This window comes from Canis lupus, chromosome 9 (assembly GCF_011100685.1).
Source record: "Canis lupus familiaris isolate Mischka breed German Shepherd chromosome 9, alternate assembly UU_Cfam_GSD_1.0, whole genome shotgun sequence".
Lineage (NCBI taxonomy): Eukaryota > Metazoa > Chordata > Mammalia > Carnivora > Canidae > Canis > Canis lupus.
The window spans coordinates 50,377,920-50,405,503 of NC_049230.1; the positions used below are offsets into that span (position 1 = coordinate 50,377,920).

General features: G+C 49.0%; 2 long non-coding RNA genes and 1 other non-coding gene across 3 annotated transcripts; 2 read left to right on the top strand and 1 right to left on the bottom strand.

Moving 5' to 3' along the window:
- Positions 1-586: 586 nt before the first annotated feature.
- On the top strand, positions 587-2,955 carry LOC111097474. The gene is made up of 2 exons (XR_005364828.1): positions 587-725; positions 2,269-2,955. It is a non-coding gene; the product is annotated as an uncharacterized LOC111097474 (long non-coding RNA).
- Positions 1,316-26,516, bottom strand: LOC119873348. The gene is made up of 3 exons (XR_005364827.1): positions 26,368-26,516; positions 2,242-2,334; positions 1,316-1,897 (listed from the first exon to the last, which is right to left on the bottom strand). It is a non-coding gene; the product is annotated as an uncharacterized LOC119873348 (long non-coding RNA).
- On the top strand, positions 20,939-21,045 carry LOC119873540. Its single transcript, XR_005365038.1, has one exon. It is a non-coding gene; the product is annotated as a U6 spliceosomal RNA (small nuclear RNA).
- Positions 26,517-27,584: the final 1,068 nt, after the last annotated feature.

Genomic DNA, 27,584 nt, shown 5'->3' on the forward strand with positions numbered 1-27,584 from the left:
CGCGCCAGGGCCGCCCAGGGGAGGCCGCGGCGCGCGGACTACATGTCCCGGCCCCGCCGGCGCCGCGCCCCGCCCCGCGCGCCCCCGCCCGCTGCCCGCCCCGCCGACCCGGCCGCGAGCGGGCCCGGCCCGGGGGGCGCGCGGGGCGGGGCGGGGCGGGGACCCCCGGCGGCCGCCCCCAGCCCGGGGCCCGCGCCGCCCGCCCTCCGTCCGCGCCGCCCGCCCTCCCGCGCGGGGGGTGGGGAGGAACTTGCTGCTACGGGCGAATTTCCTGGTGCCCGCGAGAGGCGTGGAAAAGGCAGGAGCGCGGCCGACACCCGCCCGCCCGCCGCCCGCGACTCCCGCCCGGGGACCCCGGAGCCGGCGCCCCCGCGCCCCGGCCGCGCACCGTTGGGGCGCCGCGCACCTGCCGAGCCCCGTGTTTGTAAACAAACCGCGCGCCTAATTAGCCCGGCGGGGGCGCGCGCGGGGGCGGGGCGGGGCGTCGGGGCGTCGGCGCGCGCGCAGGGGCGGCCCCGCCCGGGGAGGAGCCGCGCTCGGCCGCGCCCCCTCGAGCTGCCCACCTCGGCCGGGGCGCGCGGGGCGCGGGGCGCGGAGCCGAGCCGGGGGCTACGACTAGCCGGGGATGCGCCTACGCCCGCGCCCGCCAGCCTCACTTTCCCCGTCTGCCCCGGGGGGCAGGGGGCAGGAACAGCATCCCGAGATTCCAGGAGGGGGCCATAGAGGTAAAAACAGGGAAGGAGCCGTGGCCCTTCTGTATGTGGAAGGGCTCAGCTCGTGGGCCCGAGGCGGGTCTTGTTTTGGATGGCCAGTCCTCAGGTGTATACATAAGTACGCCTTCACCCGGCCGTCACGTCAGGTGGACGCACGTTGCGTGGGTCGGTCCCCCATAAAAACGTCTAAAACAAAGCAAGTGTTCCGCTGTGCTGGCTGTACCTGCCAGGTGGAGGACGGTCGAGGTTCCCTGCGTGGGCTGGCCCCATCCCAAGCTGCCGGGGTCACCGGGTTTCCTTCAGGGTGACCAGGAGTTCTAGGGCCGGAAATGCTCACGTCTTAGTAATATCAAAGTGAGTGCCGGCTCCTGGGGCCCACTGAGCCACTGTGTCTGCCCTCCCGGGCTCACAGGTGAGGGAGCTGAGTCTCTGGGAGGAGCGGGTGACCTGCCCCGGGTCACCGAGTTAGTAAATGCAGGAGCTGAGATGCAAACGCCCCGGGCCTGGGAAGCAGTTTGCAGGACCCCGACCCTCCCAGCTGCCCCTTTACTGGGAGCCCAGGACCTCTTACACACCCCAGGCAAGACTCCAGAGCAGGTGCTGGTGCGGGGAAGACTTTGCCTTCCTAGTTTACAAAGTGAGAGAAGGTCAAGGAGTGGATGATGAGAACCTGCAGGTTGACACCTCACACCCAGGGTTCTGGAGCACCCCTCCTGAAGCCCTGGTTTGGTACCTCGGGTTTACAGACTCCTGTGTGAGTCACCCCAGAGGCTATGTTCCTTTCCTGCCATCTGGGTCTCATCCTCTAGGGCGCTCATCATCTGGTTGATCCTACCTCACCCCTCAGGCCAAAGCAAGGAGCCTCTCCCCTTGGTCTTGGCCTTCCAGAGTCTGGCTGGAGTCCACAGAGGCTATCCCTGACCAGCCAGGCTGTCAAGGCTGCCGACCAAATGCCCAGGACCCTGATGAGCCTCCTTGGGCCTTCTGTTGACCTAAGGAGGACGCCCAGCAGGAATACAGCAGGAACTCAGCCCTCCCTGGGGACCTTGGCTTAAATGGAAGGACCCAAGTCCCCACCTTTCCCTCCATCGTGCCCAGTGGTCCTGCTTGCCACTCGTGTTGCCCAGGTGGCTCAGTGAGGTAGCCAGACTTCCGTGAGTCTGGAAGTCTCTGGGAAGCAGAATCTGCAAGAAGAAAGTGACAGTGACTGGCATTTGGGCATCTCAGCCACTGGCTAACTATCTGGCAGGCCTAGTGCCGGGACTCCTCCCTAGGGCCTCTTGAGAGGCAGGGCTGCCTTGGGAAGAAACTCAGGGTGGCCCCGATGACCGTCTCCCCACCAGCCCAGGCTCCTGGAGTTTCATCACCACTGAGGTTGGGCCTCTGGGGACTATTGAGTGCCCAGAATGGAGTCACTTAATCTCCCCAAGACTGGTTTCCTCATCTGTCAAAGGAGTACAAAAATAGAACCTGAGCCTCCTGCCATGGGAGGGGAAAAGTGTGGTACCCTCCCTTGGTTGTGGCTTACCTCTTTGTCTCCATCTCTTACTTATAGGGCCTATCTGTTGGCTGTCCTCGATCCACTGTGGCAGCTCCATAAGAGCAGGGCTCCATGAGGGGTCTGGTGTGAATGAATGAATTCTCTTCTGCATCCTGTCTCATCTGCCAGCCTCCATCTGCAAACTTCAGTAGAGCTCAACGTCCTGCAGCTAAGGCAGCTGCCCTGCACACCCCCCACACAAAGCCCTGCCAGAGGCCTTAAAGCCATGGCCTTAACACTGGCCCTTGCCCTTAAACGCTGGCCAGGACAGGGCCCAGCGTCTCAGCCACCTCCTCCTCTGTCATGCAGTCTTTACCATGCCCCTGGAAGCACAGAGCAGTTTATGTTACTGCATTATTGTGTATACACAAGCCTCTTTTTTTTAAATATTTATTTATTCATCAGAGACAGAGAGAGAGAGAGAGAGAGGCAGAGACACAGGCAGAGGGAGAAACAGGCTCCATGCAGGGATCCCAATGTGGGACTCAATCCTGGGACTCCAGGATCATGCCCTGGGCCGAAGGCAGGCGCTAAACTGCTGAGCACCCAGGCATCCCTTACACGAGTCTCTTAAATTTAGTTATTGTGAGGCCTTCTCAGAAGACTGATCAGGCCTCAGAACAACTTAAAAAAAAAAAAAAAAAAGGAGTTTCTCTCTCTGCAAACAAAGGCTGGGTTGCAGAGAGCTCTGGAGGGTGAAGAGCAAAGGTTTCTAATTACACAGTCATTTATTGACCACTTATTATGTGCCAGACACAGTGTCAAGAGCTTTATATACACAGTTTTGCTGAATCTCCAAACAATTCTATGAGGTAGGAGTTATTATGCCCACATTACAGATGAAAATGGCATTTGGCCATTACTAGCCTAAGCCATAGTTTACCTCCAGGTGAGGGTTTGCATTTCACCTGCAAAGCATCTTCTTGCAAGGTGGCTCAGCGGTTGGGCATCTGCCTTTGGCTCCAGGGCGTGATCCTGGGGTCCTGGGATGGAGTCCCACATCGGGCTCCCTGCGGGGAGCCTGCTTCTCCCTCTGCCTATATCTGCCTCTCTCTCTGTCTCATGAATAAATAAAATCTTTTTAAAAAGAGAAAAAGAAAAGTGTGGGGAGCCCCCATCAAGGGATGGAGCTTGATTGGGGGTGGGCTTTCTCACTTCCCGGTTTTCCCTGGCCCCAAGTGGAGGATCATTTGCATAAAAGTAATAGTAATGTCCTTAAAAGCACACAGTGCAGGGCAGCCCAGGTGGCTCAACGGTTTAGCACCGCCTTCAGCCCAGGGCCTGATCCTGGAGACCTGGGATCCAGTCCCACGTCAGGCTCCCTGCATGGAGCCTACTTCTCCCTCTGCCTGTGTCTCTGCCTCTCTCTGTCTCTGTGTCTCTCATGAATACATAAATAAAATCTTAAAAAGAAAAAAAAAGCACACAGTGCAGAGGTCTTGGGTGAGATCTGGGAGCTTGGGGGAACATAGGGAGTGGACTGCAGGCACAGAAGTGTGGTCACAGACAGGTGGTCAGCAGGAGGCAGGGAGGAAGACAGGTGGTGGCCCCCCAGAGTCCCAGTCTGCTCAGCTGTAAAATAGGGGCAATATATGCCTGTCTCATAGGCTTGCTGTGAAGACAAATGTATCAGAGTACACATTCATATGACAGTGTACCCATCCACTCATTTGTCTGCTGCCTAGGGACTGGTGGAGGGCATGGTGCCCTAACTCTCCCTTGCTGGCGTGGCAGATATGATAGGAAACAAGAAAAGTGCCAGCTGCTATGGAGCTGACACACTCCTAGGGATGCACAGACTATCATAAGTAAGTAAGATATGCAGCGTGCCTCACGATGTTCAGTGCTACGGAGAAAAATCAAGCCAGGAAAGAAGCCAGGGAGATGGTTCATGTGATCATGGCAACTAAATATGGAAACTAGGACTGTGAGTGATTTTATTTTCCTCAATGATTGTTTCTTCCATGGCAAACAGGTATCGCTATGTACCAAAACTTGAGTTTTGTTTGAAGATGTGATCATTGTGATATAATGGAGAGGCCCCTGACCTGGAAAGTGCTCTAGTGTCTGCTCCTTGCTCAAAGTTTAGCTGCCTCCAGTGTTAGAAGGTGGTGGCACCAGCCTCTTGATTTTGCCACTGGCGGGAAAGCTATCTGCATTGAGGTCATGTGACATCATGGCCCTGTCTGTATTCCCTCCTTGTATGCCCCGCCTCTGAGAATGGACCCCCCCCCCAGACTTTATAGTATGAAGAAGTATGTTCAGAATGATTGAAGTTATAAAATAAGTAATTAAAAAAAAAAAGACTAATAAGGGGCACCTGGGTGGCTCAGTTGGTTGGGTATCTGCCTTCAGCTTGGGTCATGATCCTGGAATCCCAGGATCAAGCCCCAAGTCGGGCTCCTTGCTCAGTGGGGAGTCTGCATCTTCCTCTGACCCTCCCCTCTCTCATGGTCTCTCTCTAACATAAATAAAGAAAATCTTTAAAAAAAAAAACTAACAAAAATTTGAAAATTTGAAAAAAGAATCTTAGAAGTTCTAGAAATAAAGATATAGGCTACACAGAAATTTAAAACTCAGTGGAAGGGATACCTAGTGGCTTAGATGATGTACAAGAGAGAATTAGTTCCTAAAAGATAGATCTGACAAAGTCAACCAGAGTGGAGTTCAGAGGATCAAAGAGATGGAAAATATAAAAATTGGAAAATTCAGTTAGAAATGGGAAAGAAATGGGAAAGGGGGAAGCCTGGGTGGCTCAGCAGTTGAGTGTCTGCCTGGCTCAGGGCATGATACCAGGGTCCTGGGATCGAGTCCCACATCGGACTCCCTGCATGGAGCCTGCTTCTCCCTCTGCCTGTGTCTCTGCCTCTCTCTCTCCCTGTGTCTCTCATGAATAAATAAATAAAATATTTTAAAAAAAGAAGTAAAGGTGAGAAGAAATGTTTATACAGATTATAGATAAAACTTTAACAAAATAGTTGGAAAATGAATCCTTGGGTTCAAGCACAAGTCACAAGTAGGATAGGCAAGAGTAAATGCACCTCTCAATGTATCACCAAGAAACAAAAAAACATCAAAGGCAAAGAGATCTCACCAGTAATTGGCTGCGATGAAGTCAGAAAAATGGCAGAGCACAGAATGCCCAAGGCCCATAACTGCAGAAACATCAAACAAAACTGGCAAAAACTGTCAGAATAAACTTTATCTGAGCTTTGGAAACTAGTCAAAGGTTTACATAAACTGAGAAAACAATCAAGAAAAAGGCAGCTTCATCTCAGCATTTAAACACATTTCTATTGAATAATGAGCTGACCATTAAGCTAATCAAACAGACACTATACTGGCCACATAACACAGAATACTGGATTTACAAAATTAGCTCAGAAAAATCAAACAACAACAGCAACCAGCATCAACAAACTCCGGGGAGGAAGGAGAATAAGGTTTCCAGAGTTGCCACATTATAATATTCAAAATGTCCAATTTTCAACAATTTAAAAATCATGAGGCATGCAAAGAAACAAAGTATGGCTTGCACACAAGGGGGGAAAATTAAAAGAAACTGTCCCTTAGGAAGCAAACCCAAACATTGGATTTGCTGTGTGAAGACTTTGTGTTTTTATTTTATTTTATTTTATTTTATTTTATTTTATTTTATTTTATTTTATTTTTCTGAGGAAAAGAGCACAAGCTGCAGGAGCAGTAGGCAGAGGGAGAGGGCAAGACAGGTTCCCCACAAAACAAAGACCCTGGGATCATGATCTGAGCCGAAGGCAGCTGCTTCACTGACTGAGCCACCCAGGGGCCCCTGGATGAAGACTTTAAATCGACCCTGTTAATATGCTTGAGAGCTATGAGAAACCAGGCGCAAAGAAGAAGTGAGCCACGAGCATGACATCTCAACAAATGGAGAACAGCAATAGATAGAAATTATAAAAAAGAACCAGATAGAAATTCTGGAGTCAAATTGAACAGTAGGGATCCCTGGGTGGTGCAGCGGTTTGGCGCCTGCCTTTGGCCCAGGGCGCAATCCTGGAGACCCGGGATTGAGTCCCACGTCGGGCTCCCGGTGCATGGAGCCTGCTTCTCTCTCTGCCTATGTCTCTGCCTCTCTCTCTCTCTGTCTCTCTCTGACTATCATAAATAAATAAAAAAAATTTAAAAAAACTGAACAGTAACTGAAACAAAAGGATTCACAAGAGAATGTTCTGCAGCAAACCCAAGCAAGCAGAAGGAACAATAAAAGAACTTAAAGATAAGCCAATTGAGATGATCCAAACTGAGGAAAAGAAAGGAAAATGAACAGAGCCAAGGAGACCTGCAGGAATGCTATCCGGCATACTACTCTACATACAGTGAGAGTTACAGAAGCATGGGGAAGAAAGGGTATTTTAAGAATTAAGGGCTGAAAATGTCCCAAATTTGATGAAAGACAAGGGTTTGCATTGCCAAGGAGCACAAGTTTATCCAGGATGGACAGACTCAAAGAGATCCATTTGTTATAATCAAGATGTTGAAAGACAAAGACAGAGAGAGAATCCTGGAAATGACTCCTCGTGTCCTGGGGGTCCTCAGAAAAAGCAGGAGCTTCTCTGTCACCAGAAACCATGGAGGCCATAAAACAGCATGGTGACATATGCAAAGTGCTGAAAGAAAACTAAAAATCCCGGTCAACCAAGAATTCTATGTCCAGCAAAACTGTCCTGCAAAAAAAAAAAGAAAGGAGAAATCAAGACATTCTGAGACAAAAAAGGAGAGGCTTTGTGGCTAGTAAACCTGCCCTTTGAGAAATGAATGGATAGCAGAGAGTAACTGGAATCCACATGAAGAGAGAACAGTCAAGGGAACTGCTTCAGTAGAAACGAAACTTAGCAGTAATGTATTTTTGGTTAGTAATGCCTCTTTCTCCACCTCTGTGATTTAGAAGGCAACTGCATAAAACAGTAATTACTTCTCTGGGCAAACAATGTATAAAGGTGTAATCTGTCACAACAACAGCATGAGGGAGGGATATAGTAACAACATTTCTGTATGCTATTGAAACCAATCCAAAATAGCTTATTATAAATGAATGTGTTAATGGTAATCTCCAGGGCAACCAATAAGAAAATAAGTAAAAAAAAAAAATATTTAACTTAGAGAAGAAAGTGGTACTGTAGCAAATACCCAGCACAGAGGAAGACGGTGGTTGAAGGATTGGCGCACAGAAAAGGTGTAAGACATACAGCAAACAAATGGTGAAGCAGCATAAGTGCTCCTGTACAAATAATTACATTAAATGTAAAGGAGGGGGTGGGGCGCCTGGGTGGCACAGTTGGTTAAATGTCTGATTCTTGGTTTTGGCTCAGGTCGTTATCTCAGGGTCGTGAGATCAAGCCTGCGCTGGACTCTGTGCTGAGCACAGACTGCTTGAGAGTCTTTCTCTCCCTCTCTCTCAAATAAATGAATATTTAAATGTAAATGGGTTGAATTATCCAATTTTAAAAATTATTTATTTGAGAGAGAAAGAGATCAAGAGAGCACATGCAGAGTGAGTGGCAGAGGGAGAGGCAGAAGCAGATTGCCCAATGAGCAGAGAGCCAGATGCAGAGTTCGATCCCAGAACCCTGAGATCATGACCTGAGCCAAAGGCAGGCACTTAACCCTCTATGCCACCTAGGCACCCCTTGAATTATCCAATTAAAAGGCAGCAATTGACAGGATGGATAAAAGAAAAAAAAACATAATACAACCATATTCTACCTACAAAAGATTCACTTTAGAATCCAAGAAACAAGTAAGTTAAAAACAAAGGAATAGGGGTGCCTGGATGGTATAGTTCATTTAGCGTCTGACTCTTGATTTCAGCTCAGGTCATGATCTCATAAGATCAACCCCTGTGTCAGGCTCTGTGCTCAACACAGAGTTAACTTGGGATTCTCTCTCCCTCTGCCCCTCTCCCTCCCTCAGATAAATAAATACAATCTTTTTTTTTTTTTAAGTAAAAGAACAGAAAATGATATTCCATTTAAACAGATACCAAAAGACAGCTGGAGCGACTATACTGATACCAGATAAACTAGACTTTGAGACCAAAATTATCACAAGACACAAAGAAACGTATTATATAATGATAATGAGTTTAATGTGTCAAGAACATGGGACAACTATGAACATGAATGCACATAACAGAGCCCCCCAACACAGGGCAATATGAAGCAAAAGCTAACAGAATCAAAGGAAGAGGGCTGTCTGGGTGGCTCAGTTGGTTAAGCATCTGCCTTTGGCTCAGGTCATGATCCTGGGGTCTTGGGATTGAGTCCTGCATTAGACTCCCAGCTCAGCAGGGAACATGCTTCTTCTCCTGCTCTCCCTGCTTGTGCGCTCTCTCTCTCTCTCTCTCTCTGTCAAATAAATAAATAAAATCTTAAAAAGAAAGGGACAAAGAACAGTTCGACAGTAATGGCTAGAGCCTTCAACACTTCCCTTTATCTTTTTAAAAAATATTTTATTTATTAATTCATGAAAGACACAGAGAGAGAGGCAGAGACACAGGCAGAGGAAGAAGCAGGCTCCATGCAGGGAGCCTGATGCATGACTTGATTCTAGGACCCCCGGGATCACGCCCTGAGCTGAAGGCAGATGCTCATCCACTGTGCCACCCAGGCATCCCTCTACATTTCCCTTTAAATAATGGATGGAACAAGTAGACAAGATCAGCAAGGCGGTAGAAGACGTGGATGACATTGCAACCCAACCAGACCTACGCTGATATAGATCCCTCTGCCCCCCAGCAGCAGGGCACACATGCTTCTCAAGTACATGTGGGACATCCGCTGGGACCGACCACATGTTAGGCCACAGAAAAGTCTCAACGACTTGTTAAAAAGATTAAAATGATATGAAATATCTCTTCTGACCACAATCAAGTGAAGCAAGAAATCAGTAACAGAAAGAAGATTTGAGAATTCACTAATGTGTGGAAATTAGACCACACACTCTGAAACAACTTATGGGTCAGAGAAGAAATCACAAGGATGCTAGAAAATACTAAACACATGAAAAAAAATCCAAACATATCAAAATGTACAGGGCTCAGCAGAGGCAGTACCCAGAGAGAAATTCATAGCTGTATGAGCCTATATTAAAAAGAAGAGGGGTGCCTGGGTCGCTCAGTCAGTGAAGTGTCTGCCTTCAGCTCAGGTCATGATCTCAGGGTCCTGGGAGAGAGCCCAGCATCTGCTCCCTGCTCAGTGGGGAGTCTGCTTCTCCCTCTCTCTCTGCGCCCCCTGCTTGTGTGCTCTCTGTCTCTCTCTCAAATAAATAAATAAAATCTTAAGAAAAAAAAAGAAGAAGAAACATCTCAGATCAATCACCTGGACTCCCACCTAAAGGAACATCATAAACTCAAAGCAAGCAGAAGGAAGGAAACAATATAGATCAGGGTGGAGATGAATAAAATAAAAAATAGAAAAGCAGGGGATCCCTGGGTGGCTCAGCGGTTTAGCGCCTGCCTTCGGCCCAGGGCATGATCCTGGAGTCCCGGGATCGAATCCCACGTCGGGCTCCCTGCATGGAGGCTGCTTCTCCCTCTGCCTGTGTCTCTGCCTCTTTCTCTCTGTGTGTCTCTCATGGATAAATAAATAAAATCTTTAAAAAAATAGAAAAGCAGAAGAGAGGACCAACAAAACTAAAAGATATATATTTTTAAGCAAACAAAACTGACCACCTTTAGGTAGATTGGCCTGCACAACAAGAGAGAAGTTCATACCTCCACATTCCTGCTGTCCTTATAGTAATAAAATGGGCTCTAAGAGAGCCCTAGGAGCCGACAACTTCAATAACCTAGATGACGCGGATGAACCCTTAGGAATGAGTATACTGCCAAAACTGACTTGAGAAGAAACATGAAACCCAAATAAACCTACAGAGGTAAAGAGATGGACTAGGTATTCAGCAATCTCCAACAGAGGAGATCCCAGGACCAATGGCTGTATCAGTGAATTCCATCAAATGTTTAAGGAAGAATTGACAGCAATCCGTCTCCATCCCTTACAAACCAAGAGGAGGGGGAATACTTCCCTGTCATGTATGAGGCCATTATTACCTCATACTACAGCCAGACGAAGACCCCACAAGAAAACTATAGACCAATACCCTTTGTGGATACAGGCACAGAAGTCCTCAACAAAAGACTACCAAGCAGCACATGAAAAAGATTACACAACAAATGGTATTTATTCCAGGAATGAAAGACTGGTTCACCATATGAAAATCAATTAATGTAATACACCATATTAAAAGTATTAAGGAGGGGAATCCCTGGGTGGCTCAGTGGTTTAGCACCTGCCTTTGGCCCAGGGCGTGATCCTGGAGTCCTGGGATTGAGTCCCACGTCGGGCTCCCGGCATGGAGCCTGCTTCTCCCTCCTCCTGTGTCTCTGCCTCTCTTTCTCTCTCTATGTCTATCATAAATAAATAAATAAATCTTTAAAAAAATAAAAATAAAAGGATTAAGGAGAAAAAAGATGATCATGTTATGGAGTGAATTCTGTCCCCTTCCCCTCTCCATTCATATGTTCCTAAATTGTAACCTTTGTTAACCTCAGAATGTGACTATATTTGAGGACACAGTCTTTAAAGAGTTAATTAAGCTAAAATGAGGTCACTGGGGTGGAACCCTAATCAAAGATGACAGATGTCCTTATAAGAAGAAAAATATGTGGACACTGATGTGTATAGAAAGAATAATCTTTTCAGCAAACATTGCTGGGATAACTGGATATCCACATGCAAAAGAATAAAATTGGACCCCTGCCTCACACCATATACAAAAACGGACTCTAAATGGATCAAAGACCAAAAAGTAAAAGCTAAAAGTATAAAACTCTTAGAAGAAAACATAGGAATGAATCTGCATGAAATGACCTTGGATTTGTTTTTGTTTTTATTTTTTAAGATTTTATTTATTTATTCATGAGAGACACACAGAGAGTGGCAGAGACACAGGCAGAGGGAGAAGCAGGCTCCTTGCAGGGAGCCCTATGTGAGACTCGATCCCAGGACCCTGGGATCACAACCTGAGCCAAAGAGAGGTGCTCAACCACTGAGCCACCCAGGCATTCCATGACCTTGGATTTGACCATGAATCCTTAGATATTAAGCCAAAACATAAGTAACAAAAGAAAAAATAGGTAAATTTGACTTTATCAAAATTAAAAACTTTTGTGCATCAAAGGACACCATGAAGAAAGTGAGAAGACAACACAAAAGAATGGGAGAAAATATTTGCAAATCATGTATTTGATAAGACTTTAGTATCCAAAATAGATGAAGAGCTCCTGTAACTTAATGGCCCAAAGACAAGCAACCCAATTTAAAAACAGGCAAAATGCTTGAACTGATTTAATTCTTAAGACCTTGATAAGACTACCTTTGTATCTCCAAAGATACAAAGATAGATCTCCATTTCCATCTAGAAATGGCCAAGAGGCACATAAAAAGAGGCTTAACACTGTTAGCCATCAAGGATATAGAAGTGAAAGTGACAGGGTGCCTGGGTGACTACGTTGGCTAAGCAGCTGCCTTTGGCTCATGGTCTCTTGGTCCTGAGATCAAGTCCCATGTGAGACTTTCTGCTCAGTGGGGAGCCTGCTTTCCCCCTCTCCATCTGCCTGTTGTTCCCTCTGCTTGTGCTCTTTCTTTCTGTTAAATAAATAAATAAATAAATAAATAAATAAATAAATAAATATCTTTAAAAAAGAAAAAGTCAAGAGCCATAATGAGAACACTACTTCATACCCTGGAGGATCGCTATGTAAAAAAAAATTTTTTTAATTTTTAAAAAGGAAAATAATCAGTGTTGGAAAGGATGTGGAGAAATTGGAGCCCTTATACATTGCTAGCGGGGATGTGAAATGGAGCAGCCCCTTTGGAAAATAGCTTGGTGGTTCCTGAAAAAGCCAGATGTAGAATCACCATATGACCCAGCAGTTCCACTCTGAGTTATGCACCCGCAAGAAAACAGGTTTCCAAAGAATTGTACACAAACGTTCATAGAAGCATTATTCACAATAGCCAAGAGATGGAATCAACCCGAAAGTCCATCAAGTCATGAGTGACCAATAAAATGTGATATGTCCACACACAGGATATGATTCAGCCGTAAAAAGTTTCAGAACAAAGTACGGACACCTGCTACCACATGGGTGGATTTTGAAGATTTTACGCTGAGTGAAAGAGGCCAGACGGAAGATCACAAATTGTGCCATCTCACTGAATGGAATGCCCACAGTTGGCAAATCCGTAGAGATAGAAAGCAGATGAGCAGTTGCCAGGGGCTGGGGAGGGGTCTCTGTTCGGGGTGATGAGTGGTGTTGGACATGGGTAGAAGTCACATGTTACCTTTCCTCTCTGTCTACAGGAGAGGAGGAGCCCCCACCCAACCAGCCCTGGCTCTCTCCCTCCTACTTTGTTGATGGTGTGTTATGTTGGGTGTCTCTCTCTCTCTCTCTCTCTCTCTCAAAGCTGGTATTAACCCCAACTGACCTAACAAGAGAGATGGGGGGGGAGGGCTCCGAGGTCATCACACCCAGCAGGATGGAGGGTCACTGTCATCTTCAGGGCAGTCTACCTTTAAAGTCAGAGAGGTATTCACCAAAATAATAGCAGTAGAATTGCTTGCTTACAAGCCGTAAAAAGGACACCAGAAAATAAGTTATTCTGTCACACGCACCTGTGCACACCACACAGCTCAGGGAGGAGGTGGGTGAGGGTTGGGAACAGCGGCCCCCAGACACTGGCTGTGGAAGAGGAGCATGGGTGATGGCAGAGGGTATGCATTTCAGCATCACACGGGTCTGAGTTTGAGTCCTACTTAAAAAAAAAAATACAGATTTTTAGTAGTTTTTTTTAAATTTTTATTTATTTATGATAGTCACACAGAGAGAGAGAGAGAGAGGCAGAGACACAGGCAGAGAGAGAAGCAGGCTCCATGCACCGGGAGCCCGAAGTGGGACTCGATCCCGGGTCTCCAGGATCGCGCCCTGGGTCAAAGGCAGGCGCCAAACCACTGCACCACCCAGGGATCCCTGAGTTTGAGTCCTAACTGCACACCCCCCCCCCTGTCGTGTGACCTCCAGCTAGCTGCTAAACCCCTCTGAGCTCTGGTTTCCTCCGCAGGGAAGGGGAAGTGATGAGGAACCTACGTGGCAGGGTTCTGGGGCGTAAAGGAGCCGGTGCTTGCACAGCCAGATGGAGCCGAAGGGCCCTGGCCACAGCCCTGACACCGTGAGCTGAGGGCATGGGCCTGACAGCAAGGAGGAGGCATCCTGGCAGGGGGCAGAGGAAAGGCAGAGCCATGGGGCTCGCTGCCTTGGGCTCAGGCTCCCCATCTCCCAAATGCCCCAATTAGGAACTGGTGTCATACCCTTGACTCCCACCACCTCACTCCCCCATCCAGTTGCTGCCACCTCCTATGGGTTCTGCTTCCTAAATATCACTCCAGTATGTCCACTGTAAAACCATAGCAGCCTTTTCCTGTCAAACCACAGCAGTCTCTGGCTTCCGCAGAGCGCGGGAGGGAACACGCCTGTCAAGGCTGTGCCGTCTCCAGCCTGGCCTGCAGCTCTGACATGCTCCAGCTGATCACATCCTGGCCCTGAGACTCACTAAACACTTTGAATCAGTATTTTAAGTCTTGCCCCAATAGTAGCCAATCCCTCTCCTTGAGCAGGAAAAGAAGCCCATCTAGAAGTTCTAGTCCATCTGCACTTACATGGTGTGCCTCTGTATTCTCAGGGAGGGGACCGTGACGCCAAGCTGAACCTTCTCTAAAATACAGACGGAGAAAATGGTGTGTCATGCTCTTGAGAAATTGTCTTCCCAAAAGCCTTGGGATGAAGCACAAAGTCGTTGTGGAGGAGGGAAGGTGGGGAGGAGGACGTGCCCTGCACACCTGCCTGTCCTCCCAGGCCTTCTGTCCCTGTGGTCACCTGGCTGTTGTCTCTGAATCACCTTACATGCAGGACCACAGCACCCTACCCAGAGGGCACTTCCCTCCTGCAGCCCTGCACTGTCCCCCGACTCCCGCATCCACCCCCCAGGCCCCTCACCCTGTGCTGGGTGCTGTTACAGACCTGCCTTACACACACACACACAAGGAAACGGAGGCTAGGAGGACATATGTGTCAGTAGTGTTGGAGCCAGGACTGACCAACACCCCTGGGCCTCATCACAAGGCTCCCCTGACTCATGTCCATACTCCCAAAGTTCTGTACACAATACCAGGAGCTCCACAGAGGCCAGGGGGTACAGGACCCCGCTCAAAACGTGGGTCAGAAAAAAAAAAAAAAAAGACGTGGGTCAGTGGGAGGAGCAGGGGGGTGGGTGCATCGCCTTACCAAGGAGACCTCCAGTCTAGGGCAGCAGTGCCACCCGCCACAAGCAGAGAACAGAAGGATGGAAACCTGCCTCTCCCTGAGTGAGCCAGAGCTCCTGATGCTCTTTGGGTGCGACAAGGGTCATGCCCTGTTCTATGTTATTATTATTATTATTTTTTAAAGATTTTATTTATTTATTCACTTCATTTATTCATTCATTTATTCACAGAGAGAGAGAGAGAGGCAGAGACACAGGTAGAGGGAGAAGCAGGCTCCACGCAGAGAGCCCAATGCGGGACTCGATCCAGGGTCTCCAGGATCGCGCCCCGGACTGCAGGCGGCGCTACACCGCTGCACCACCGGGGCTGCCCTGTTATTTTTTAATTGTATTTTTAAAAGATTTACTTATTTATTCACAAGAGACACGCAGAGAGAGGCAAGACACAGGTAGAGGGAGAAGCAGGCTCCCTGCGGGGACCCCGATGTGGGACTTGATGCCAGGACCCTAGGATCATGCCCTGAGCCGAAGGCAGATGCTCAACCGCTGAGCCACCCAGGCATTCCTGTTCTTTTTAAAATAGACTCTGTATTCTGCATTACTTTTAGTTAGATTCACAGAAAAGCTGCCAACAACACAAGGAGTTGCCATAGGACCTGCTCCCAGACTCCCTGTCCTCACGGCCATATATCGCCAAGGTGTGTGGAAAGCTAGAAGGTGCCCTTGGCACAGACTGTATGCAGGTTTCGCTCAGAGCCCTACCCGGATGCCACATGAGCTCCATGGCTGTCCCCACCCATCTATTCCTGGTCCTTGGGGTCAGAGGTGCCTCACAGCATGTCCCTCATTCTGGTGTTGCCCAGCATTTTCTCGTGGTGAATCTGGGGTTATGGCTTTTGGATAGAAGGCCACATAGAAGTAAAGAGCCCTTCTCACCCTGTCCCATCCCTTCCTTGGGGACCCCATCTGTCCTTGAGGGTCTGCATGTCTTCCCAGGTCATTACAGCACATGCCACCTTGAGGGGATAAGGACAGTGGCTCCCTGTAAGGAACGGCTCTGTCTCCTCTCCCATGTATCTGCCACTTCTTTCCATCTGTGTGGACTTGCATACATCTATTTTACACTCTGGGGCATGAGCCAGGATGATGTGGCTTTTCCCCTCAAACCACTCCAGCTGTGGTGGCTTTCAGGTGGGCTCCCACGTCCCCATGACACAACGCACCCTTTTGCTTTTCGAGCAACTTCCTTACTTTCTGGCACAATGTGCTCGAAAGCTGTTACACCAGCTCTCTGGCTGATTAACTTCATCTCTTGGTAAGTCACTATTAGGAACCCCCTGTATACCAGGAATACAGGAATAAAGCACCAGGAATAGAGTCAGTGTTCATAAAATACTTGTCCATCTTTCCATTTGGCAAGTGGCAGTTTGTCAAGCTGCTACTGTCTCCAAGGTTGTGCCCAGGTGAGGGGATTCTGGAGAATGTGATGGGAGGAGGGCCCTGCCCTTACAGAACATACCATCGAGAAGGGCAAAGAGACCTGAAACCATAATTATATGAGCACCTAGATAGAACCATGATGAGGTCTACGCAGAGGAAAGTTGGGAGAGTTTAGAGCCCCTCAAGGTGGGTGGAGACAGTGAATCTTGGCTCTATACTGACTCTTTGGAGTGAGCCACCATCACAATCCTCTTGGTGACCATGTGGCACATGACAGTGTGAAAAGATCTTTCCCAGAACCCTTCCCCATGTGGCAGGGGGTGGGGCAGGAAAGTCCTAAAACAGTGAAGAGAACTTGCATACAGATCTGTCCCAATGGCCCCAGTGCAGGATGGCAGTGCTTGCTGGTAGAGTGGCATCACTGACGACCAGTCTCCCATCCTGGCAGCTCTTGGTGGACCCACTCCATTCTCCAGTGCCAGGACGGGGACCCAGGGCTGGCTAACAATGCCACATACACTGCAGGCTGGTGATCTGTGCTGCTGTGGGAAGCCAGGCTTCAGCACCCAGATGTCAACACACATGGTGAATCCCAAATTAGCACAGGATAAGATGCTCACTCCCTAGAAATGAAATGAAGATTCCAGACCCTCAGGTATTAGAGGAAACACTGCCTCGCATCTTCACTGAACCGAGGAGAATGGAGGAAAGAGAGAAAAAGAGGGAGGAATGTATGTACTTATTTATTAATAGTTGGGGAAACTGAGTCAGAGGAGGACTACAGGTGGGCCTGAGGATCCCCAGGAAACCCAGCTGCCTGGCTTGGTTGGCAGCTGAGTTTCTATAGATGGTGTGAGTCTACCTCACTAATGCACAGACTGGGTGTGCTGAGTTTGGGGCATGGGCTTTCTCTCTCTTGCTCCTAAGCTACAGGCAGAGTGGAGCATCCCTCAAACCCTGGAGTCATTTCCTCCAGCTTGCTTCCTTTCACGGTCTAGATGCCCACCACCAATATTCGTTGCTGCTCAGAACCCTTGGGACTGAAGAGCTGAGCGTGGGGCAGGGCATCTGGTGGGCACCATGCAGTGGTTTTGCCTTTCCATCCTACTTTCAACAGGGTGGACTCGGGGTGAGGGAGGGAGATTTCAGACCCTCTAATGTCCCAGGGCAAAGACCACATTTGTCCTATTGCTTACAGGGTACCCTCAGCACCTGGCACAGGGCTCAGCACAGAGCAAACTCTTGATTGACCCTTGTTGAATACACAAATACAGCACAGCATGGGTTTCCATCTCAGGGAGAAGATTCTGAAACATGTTCAACAAACATTCACTGGGGCAGGAAAACCTCTGATCACCAGCAGAATGTTTTGGCTTGGTCATCCCCTTTTCCTTGAGATTGCTTCTCATAGTTGGGCAATTGAGTGTGAGAGAAAAGTGGGGGCATCTTGGGTCCATGAACCATGGGTCTCTGGGCTTGAATCTCAGCTCAGGACCATGTCTTTCTGCCTGTGTTTTCCTCCTCTCTCAAATGGACATCTCTTGCTTGTGGATTGAATGAGATCACATGACAAAAACATTTACCTGGCACAGTGGAAGAAATCAGTATTGCTATTTGTATTATGGCCATCACTGATGCTGTGATATCTTGCCCAAACTGTGTACTGGCCTTCTGATGGCCTTTCCTATATTCTGCTCATCTGTCCATCCGTCCATCCAACTTACCATCCAGCCAGCCGTCACTGATTAACTACAGGTATTGGGATGTTGGTTAAGTCCTAATCCCATTTCTACATATATCTGCCTAAAGCAGACTCAGGGTATATTATTTCCTAGTTCAAGATGAACCAGCAACATTTTTGAAGAGCTACTTGGTGGTATTTATCAAATTTAAGTGACTTCTGTTTCTGGGAAGATGGAGCATTCCTCCAGCTAAGTACAACTAAGAATCCTGAATATGATACATAAAACATAAGAAGACTCCAACAAGCAGAGAGAAGAAGGCCACTGGACATCTCAAGACCCAAGGAATGCCATGGTGGTGAGTTCCTTAGGTTTTCCTTCAGGGTCCTATATTATAGTTGAAAAGCCAGCACAACCTGGAAATGACAGAAAAGCCTGCTGTCTTGAGTCAAAGGACCAGAAAAGGGATAGCTTAGCAAGACTGAAAACTTGTAGACAATAACTACTCCTCTGCAGCCCAATACCACCAAACCACGGTGGTACCACCCTGCCCTAGCCAGCAAAGGCCAATTAGGGATCAAACTTCTGTGCTCACCAGGGGCACTTCACTTCCACACACTTTGTTGGGTTTATACCAGAGAAGGACAATTAGGGAGCCAGGAATTTCATTCCTTCTGGCTGGTGACCCCCTCATCCCCCACTGCTGCAGTATGTGCGGAGGCCATGTGGGGAGCAGAACCAAGACACTCCTACCTCTTCCAGTCAGGGAGGCATCAGTGAAGCCCACTGTGGAGCTGGAACTCTGAACCCTGGTGCTAATTTCTATCTCCACTTAGCACCAACAATGAGATGGAACCCCTTATCCCATTCTCCTCTTCTCTAGAGGAAGCCAGCTAAAACAGGTTCAAACAAGACCTAGAGCCTCACAACATAATACCCAAAATGTCTAAGTTTCTTTTTTTATTATTATTTTTAGATCTTATTAGTATTTTATTTATTCATGAGAGACACAGGGAGAGGCAGAGACATAGGCAGAGGGAGAAGCAGGCTTCCTGCAAGGAGCCCGATGTGGGACTCGATCCTCAATCCCAGGATCACACCCTGAGCCAAACGCAGATGCTCAACTGCTGAGGCACCCAGGCATCCCCAAAATGTCTAAGTTTCAATTAAAAAAAAAACACACACAACAAAACAGTGATCATACCTAGAGCCAGGAGGATCCCAAACAGAATGAAAAAATACAATTAATAGATGTCAACATTGAAGTGACAGAAGTCTTCCAATGATGTGACAAAGATTTTATTTTTTTTTATTTTTTTTAAAGTATTTTTTTTCAATTTTTATTTATTTATGATAGTCACAGAGAGAGAGAGAGAGAGGCAGAGACACAGGCCGAGGGAGAAGCAGGCTCCTTGCACCGGGAGCCCGATGTGGGATTCGATCCCGGGTCTCCAGGATCGCGCCCTGGGCCAAAGGCAGGCGCCAAACCGCTGCGCCACCCAGGGATCCCTGTGACAAAGATTTTAAAGAAGTCATCATGAAAAAGCTTTAGTCAGCAATTGTGAACACACTCAAAACAAGTGAAAAAATAAAAAGTCTCAGCAAAGAAAGAGAGGATATAAAAAAGAACCAAGTGGAAATTTCAGAACTGAAAAATATAATAATTGAAATTTAAAAACTCGATAGGCTCAGACTCAACAGCAGAATGCACAGGATAGAAGAAAAGAATGATGATTCAGAAGATAGAACATATGAAATCACCCATCCTGAACAACAGGGAAAAAGTAAAACAAAAATGAAAATGAAACCTGAAAACAGGGGGGGGGGGGTGAGGGGGTGCACGAGTTTTTTTTTTGTTGTTGTTGTTGTTGTTTTGTTTTGTTTTTGTGCATGAGATTCTAATGGAAGACCTAACTTTCGTGACACTGACTGGATTCCCAAAGGAGAGGACACGGGGAGAGCACAAAAAGTACTCAAAGGAAAAATGGCTGAAAACTCCCCCAAATCTGGCAAGCGACACAAACCTGCCTATGGATTCAAGAAGCTGAGTGAACTGCAAACAGTTTAAACTTGAAGAAATCCACACCAAGATACATCATAGTCAAACTGCCAACCACTACACACAAAGAGAGCAATTTTTGAGAGGAGTGAGAAAGAAGCATCCCTTAGCAAAAAATAGTGAAGAAAAAAAAGGATGACAGCAGATTTCTCATTGGAAACTATGGAGGCCAAAAGGGAGTGGAATTATATTTCTAACGCATTGAAAGAAAAAGCTGTCAATCCAGCAAAAATATCCTTAAAAAAAGAATAAAGACTTTCTCAGATAAAAGAAAAGAAATAATCTGTGACCAGCAGAACTGCCTAAGAGAAGTTCTCAGGCAAGAAGGAAGTTTGGAATGTTGCTAATGATGGAAGATTCACAACAGAAATTGTGAATATCTAGGTAAATAGGCAGTTTTTTTCTTTTAATTTTAAAAAATATGCATAATAGTTGAAAGAAAAAAAACATTGCACTGTCTAGTGGGATTTTCAATGTATTTGGGCCTGATATATGTGACAACTATAACATACAGGAAAAGGCTGGAGGGTATTATGCTGAGTGAAGTAAGTCAGTCGGTGAAGGACAAACATTATATGTACTCATTCATTTGGGGAATATAAATAATAGTGAAAGGGAATATAAGGGAAGGGAGAAGAAATGTGTGGGAAATATCAGAAAGGGAGACAGAACGTAAAGACTGCTAACTCTGGGAAACGAACTAGGGGTGGTGGAAGGGGAGAAGGGCGGGGGGTGGGAGTGAATGGGTGACGGGCACTGGGGGTTATTCTGTATGTTAGTAAATTGAACACCAATAAAAAATAAATTAAAAAAAAACATACAGGAAAAGGGGCAAGGGGATCAGTATATTGGTAAGGTTCTATGTTCTACTCGAAGTGTAAAATATTGACATGATGTAGATTGTGATGTAGATGTAGAAATATGCTTATGTTAGCCCCTAAACAATCCACTAAAAAAGTGTATACACAAAACACCTAGCCAAAAAAGCCCAACTGATAAATTGCTAATTGAATACTGAGAAGTATTCAAATAATTTTTTAAGGGCAGGAAAAGATAAATGGAGGTCAACCAAAAGACAAATAGAAAATAAATAATACAATGGTAGACCAAAAGCCAAATGTACCAATCAATAATTGCATTAATTTGTAGTGCTCTTTTCACTAGCACATAGACTAAAATTGGAACAATACAGAGAAGATCAGCATGGCCCCTGCACAAGGAGGACATGCAAACTCCTGAAGTGTTCCATATTTTTACTCAATGCTCAAAAAGCAATCCAGTTAAGAAATGGGCAGAAGGGACGCCTGGGTGGCTCAGTAGTTGAGCGTCTGCCTTTGGCCTGGGGCGTGATCCTGGAGTCCCGGGATCGAGTCCTGCACTGGACAGCCTGCGGGGAGCCTGCTTCTCTCTCTGCCTGCGTCTCTGCCTTTCTCTCTGGGTCTCTCATGAATAAATAAATAAAATCTTAAAAAAAAAAAAAAGAAATGGGCAGAAGACATGAACAGACATCTTTCCAAAGAAGATCTAGAGAAAATGTACACACATACAGACACATGAAAAGATGCTCAACATCATTTGGTATCACAGAAATATAAATCAAAACCATGATGAAATACCACTTCACACTGGTCAGAATAACTAAAATTAACAGCACAAGAAACAACAGGTGTTGGTGAGGATGCGGAGAGGGGGGAACCCTCCTGCACTGTTGGTGGGAATGGAAAGTGGTGCAGTAGCTCTGGAAAACAGTATGGAGGTTCCTTAAAAAGTTAAAAATAGAGCTACCCTATTACCTAGCAACTGCACTGCTAGATATTTACCCCAAAGATACAAAAATATAGATTCAAAGGGGGCACCTGCACCCTGATGTTTACAGTAGCATTATCAAAAATAGCCAAATTATGGAAAGAGTGCATAATTGACTCTTGACTGTGCCCATTGACTGATGAATGGATAAAAAAGAGGCCCAACGGGATATTACTCAGTCAGAAGAAAGAATGAAATCTTGTCATTTGCCACAATGTGGATGGAGCTAGTGCCACAATGTGGATGGAGCCTTGCTTCACAAGGGCATCCCCTGCACTTCCCAGCTTCCTGCCGCTCCTCCACCCACCAGAGTCAGTCTGGGCCATGGGAGGACCGATTGTGGGAGCCTGAGCTATACATGCTTGAAGACCACCCAATCCTCCAGGAACAGGCCCACCTCCTCGCCCTGGCATCGCCTTTTTTTTTTTTTTTAAGATTTTATTTATTTATTCATGAGAGAGAGAGAGAGAGAGAGGCAGAGACACAGGCAGAGGGAGAAGCAGGCTCCATGCAGGGAGCCTGACGTGGGACTCTATCTCAGGACTCCAGGATCACACCCCAGGCTGAAGGCGGCACTAAACTGCTGAGCCACCCAGGTGTCCCCGCCCCGGCATTTCCTAATGAGTGTTGGGCTAGAGGCTTAAGACAACTTTGCCATCACAGAGAGCCCTCCCAGGCAGGCCGTCCCCACATCACCACCATCTCTTAGGGGAGGAAGCAGAGCCCACAGTATCTGGGTGGCTCTTACACACCTGGCCAGTTTTGGGTCTCGCAGTCAGAATCCTGAGCCTTGCTCTTGACCCTGTTTCTTCTGCTGCCCCGGAAGGGTGGTTCCCTTCATCCCCAGGCCTTCATTACCTCCTGCAAGCTGGGTGTAATCCCACACTGTGGGGCGCTGGGGGCTCACCACCCTGCCCCTGAGCTGTCTCCAGGCCTCAGGGCACAGGCCGCTCTGAGCATCTCCCGTCTCCCTGGTCTTCCGTCTGAAAATCACACTCTCCGTGGCACCCTGGTTGGGCTCCACTCACGTCTTCAGACCCAGCACTTATTCCCTCCAGCCTCATGGCATTGGCTTCCCCCCCCATACCTGTGGCCCGTTCTTCCCTCCAAATGCCCGCATCCAGCTTGGGGGGCAGACCCTGCATTTCAGCTGCCTCTGGTCAAACACCATCTGGGAAGGTGACCTTAACTTGCCATCAACCCACCTGCCTGCCCTAGAAGCCTATTGTAGAAACTGGCCCTTGCTCTGTGACCATCAACCCCATCAACCATGGGTGCAGGGTGTGGCTCCCCCCCCCCCCCCCCCCCCCCCCCCCCCACCTCGGGGCAGAGAACTCCTCAAGGGCAGGGACCCCGTGGAGCCAGCTTCAGATCCAGCTCCTGGCAGCACAGGGTTGGGGGGGGTGCCTGTGGGGGAGTGAGGGCAGGGCAGGTAACAGGCTTGACAGGACATAAGGCTATTTGCAATGGCTTAGCTGAACCCAGGGTCCTTCTCCCACTGTGGAAATGAATGAGACGCATACTTATTTTCTCTAGGCACAAACTTGGACATGGGTTGGATGGATATCAGTGACACACAGGCAGAGTTGGAAGAGGCTCCCCGCAGTCCCTTCCCCTGGGCGCCTATGACGGTTTATGTGTCCTCTGGAGCCTCTGCTCTCGCAGACTCTCTTTCTCTGCACACAGAGCTGTTTCACAGAAACTGTATCATTCTGTGCATGTTCTTCCATCATTTCCTTCTTTGCTTTCAAAATGCCACGCCACCACTCCACACCACAGCCTCTCCAGCCACCTCATCTGTTTGTTGGCTGCAGAATGTTCCAGAATGTTCCAGTATCCGAGGTAGCATGGCCCACTCGCCTCTTCCCCAAGGGACGGCCATTTGAGAGGTCTCTGATGACTTTATCGTCATAATGTTGCCGTGAACACCTCCTCCGCAGCAGTGAACCACGGCCTGCAGTGGTTTCTTTGGGAAAGGTTCCACCCCCCCCCCCCCCCAGGAGGAATGGCCTACAGGGGCTAGCTACATTTGAAATGGGCACTGAGGTTGGTCTCTCATTTCAGGTTTTAGGGACCACTGTTTCTATTATTTATTTATTTTTTAAGGATTTTATTTATTTATTCATGAGACACACACACACAGAGAGAGAGAGAGAGAGAGAGAGACGGAGACACAGGAAGAGGGAGAAGCAGGTTCCATGCGGGGAGCCAGATGTGGGACTTGATCCTGAACTCCAGGATCACACCCTGGGCGGAAGGCAGCCGCTCAACTGCTGAGCCACCCAGGCGTCCCTATTTCTATTATTTAAATGCCCTCCTCTACCCTTTTAGTCCCTTCCCCCTTGGTCCCTGACAGCTTCAACCTGAGACCCCGTGATAGTTAGGGAGTCTAAGTCTGGGCCTGGAACTATCCAGAAGCATCCATAGCCCGGCTTCTCTGGTCCAGACACCCTAACAGCCCAGATTTCAAGCCTGCCCTCACTTCCCAAAGTAGAAGCACAGAGGGCAGCACCTGCCCCAGCTGCCTGTGGGTGGAGAGTGCTGGGCTCTGGCAACAGGGCCAGGCTTCCCATTCCATCCCCCAAGGTGGGGCTCGCACAGGAAGACAGCTGCTTTAGGCCAGGCCTCCAGGCAGCCTGGGAGCAGCCTAGTCTTCCTGGCCTGCAAACAGCCCTTAGCTTGGGGGGGGGGGTGTATCTATTTAAAGACTTTGGAAAGAAGGGGAGGGCAGATGGAAGGGTCACCACGGAGGCTCCTTGGGGGAGCCAGGGATGGAGGGAGCCCGCTGCAGCTGGCAGGGGGAGCAGCTGGGCACAGCCCTCTGAGTTTGGCCCCTGGTGTTTCCTGGTGTCAGCTCTTCTATTTCAGGCTGCTGGCTCCTCCGTTAGGGGATTCACAGCCAGCCTGGGAACCCATAACGGCGGGCACTGGGACCCTGACTCCTGGGCTCCCTTCCTCTCCCTGTGGGCATCCAGGCCCAGGTGAGGGCCGCACCCCAAGGTTCCCACCTCATGACCCAGTCAGGGCACCAGGATCTTATCCCACAGAAACACTCATAGTCACAAAGCCCTGGAGACAACCAAATAAATGTGCAGCCAGGGCTCTCAGCTGCCAGGGGAATGGACTGGAAAGTGCTCGGTAGGGCGAGGAGCCATAGCTGCCAGCAGGAGACAGAGCCACAGCCTGAAAGCTGCCAGGATTACGGGCATTCCATGGAAGCAGTATCTGCCAAGGGAAAGGGCCCTGTGTGTCTGGTGCAGGGGTGCAGGGGGACAAGGGACAGCACTACAGGAGGCCAGGTGTGGACTCTGAGGGCCAGAAAAGTGGGGTCAAGCCCCAGCTCGGTCCTCTCCTTGCAGGGTGGCCTGGGGCAGGGCAGGAGGCCATCCAAACCTTCATCTTCCCCATCTGCAAAAACCAGAATAGCTTACGACCACGATGGGGAATGAACAAGACGGTATGTGAAGTCCTTTGGCGAGGGAACTGCACACAGTAGGCTCTTAGTTAGGCCAGCTGTGTGTGTGTGGGGGTTAATAACACAGACAAATGTAAACAGTTGGACGTGACAGGACGACACAGGTGGACGCTGGCAGCCACGCTTACATTCCGTGGAAAGGACCCCATAAACCATTGGTGCCTAGTACCGCGCCACCTGCCTTCTACAGCCTCTGAGAACAGCCCGTGTCTCGGACCCCTGATTTCCATCAGCCCGCACAGGAGCTGAATCTTTCGGGCTGGCCTGGAAGGGACCCCTCTCTAACCAGGGGGATTAGCCCGGCCAGAGGTAGGGAGGGGATTTGCAGACCGGAACAGGTGGGGCCTGGCGTTGGAAGTCTGAGCTGCATACCAGGGATTCCTGCAGGCGACCCGCCCAGCCTGGCCAGGGGCCAGACTGGAGCTCCGCACCCAGTACCACCTGGGGGTGGGGATGGGGGGGCCCTGCTGGGAGACCTCCGGGCTCCGGGTAGGGTGGAAGTTGAGGGCAAATGGATTTAGTTGTGGGGGCTTTGAAGCAAGGTGAGTTAGGCTTGAATCCAGCAGGAAGTGAAAGCGAATATTCCAGGATTCATTCCCTCAGAGGGTCTTTTATTGGGCACCTACAGTACACCCCTCCCAGCAGGCACTGCAGCCCTAAAGGGTTGTCCCTACCCCCATGAGCCCCTGTTGAGGGTGGTAGATGAGTGAATGGATCCCAATGAGGGCCACGGTGCCCGTAGGGATGGGAAGGGACAGAGTATGAAGGCAGTCTAGGGCTGGGCCTGGTGTCCTGGAGGAGGGGACGGTGCTGGTGACTCTCCTGGCTTCCTTGGGACTGGGGCCCTGCTGGGAACAGGGGTTTTCGGTTCTAAAATGGGATGGCCAGGCAAACTGGGCTCTCCTGTCACCCTTGGAGGTGATGCAGGGTAATGAGGCTGAGGTGCTTGCGTGGGAGGGATGGAGGGAGGGAAGGACATGGGGCACTGGGCAAAGGTCAAAGAAGGAGGGAATTTGACATTAGGCCTCACTCTGATCTGCTCTCTCTGGAGAGAGTGGGGAGGGAGAGGATGGCAGCACAGCCACAGCGAGACATGGTGTTCTGGATACTGGGGTTGGGAGTGGCCATTCTGACTCAGGTTAGCTGAAGGCCCACTAGGCCCCAGGAGATGCTGGGCAAAACACCTGTCCTCATGGACCACACGGGCAGGGGCAGGGGAAGGGACAACAGAGCCCAAGGAGGGGAAATGGGGACATGTCTCCCAAACCAGCTGCCCTGCATAGTTACCCCACTGACCTGGGCTGGACGGAGACTTGGGTAGTATCTCTGGGTAGTGTCAGCAGTTCCCTGGAAGGGTAGCCCAGCAAAGGTGGGCCATCTAGTCTGGAAAGCTGGTGAACAGCTCCTGGAAGCCCTGAGTCCTGGGCATCCCCTTGTCCCTTGCCTTCCACAACCCTCCCTCATCAACTGCCTTTGGAATCCAAAGCTCTGGGCTTGGCCATTAAGGTGCCGGTGCTTCCATTCCCCTACCCCCACCCCCACCCCCGCTTTCCCCCAACCCTGAGGAGCATCACAGCATTCCCGCCATGTGATCTGTTCCTCTGCCATTTCTCACCAAGCCCTCCCAAGGTTGGCAGTGCATCAGCCAGGTAAAATATTTCTGACCGGGTGACCAAGTATGGTTTTCCAAAAGCTCTGAGTCCTCTAAGAAAGGAATGTCTGCAGTTTCAGCTCTGCCTCCATCCTAGAGCCTTGCTGACCTGACTGCTTCCTTGACACAGCTTGCTCTCTCTTAAGATCCTTAGCACGTGCATCTCACTCCTTCACCCATCTACTAACTCATCCTTTATCCACGTGTCCACGCATCCTTCGCCCATCCATCCACCCACCACTGAGTGCACATCGCGTCCGCTGGTGGGGAGTGCACGCTCTACCTGGAGTTGGTACTGATCTCCAGGCCTGTGCCTACTGCCTGTGGGTGCTTGGGCAGCTTCTCAGCCTCTCTGAGACTCGGTTTCCTCACTGTGGAAAGGAATAAAGGCACTCCCTTCACAGGCTTGCTGTGGAGCTGCAAGGAATAAGACATGTAACAAACTTCCCAGACGGGGGAGCCAGCAGGTGCGCCTCCTCCCCTCCTCCTCTCTGCCATTGCCACCTGCCATGACTGCTGTGACTTGCCTGGCGGAGGGACCTGGGCGAGTGAGGAGGGTGCCCAGACAGGTTCAAACTCTGCTTGATGAGATAGCCTTGAGATATGTTGTCTTTATAAAACTCTTCCTGGAAACAGGTTCATTTACCAAATTAGCTCCCGTTGGCCAAAGCACAGTTAATGTTCTGGAAAAACAAATCTCCAAAATGTTCTCCCCTTCTCTGTAGCTTTATATCCTCTCTTCCATTTCCAGCTGTGATTTTCTGAGCTCGACCACATTTCGGGAGGGATATAAAAGGATTTAAAACTTCGCCAATGAAACAAATCACCTACTTTTGCTAAATTGTTTTACCTGCTGTGTTTT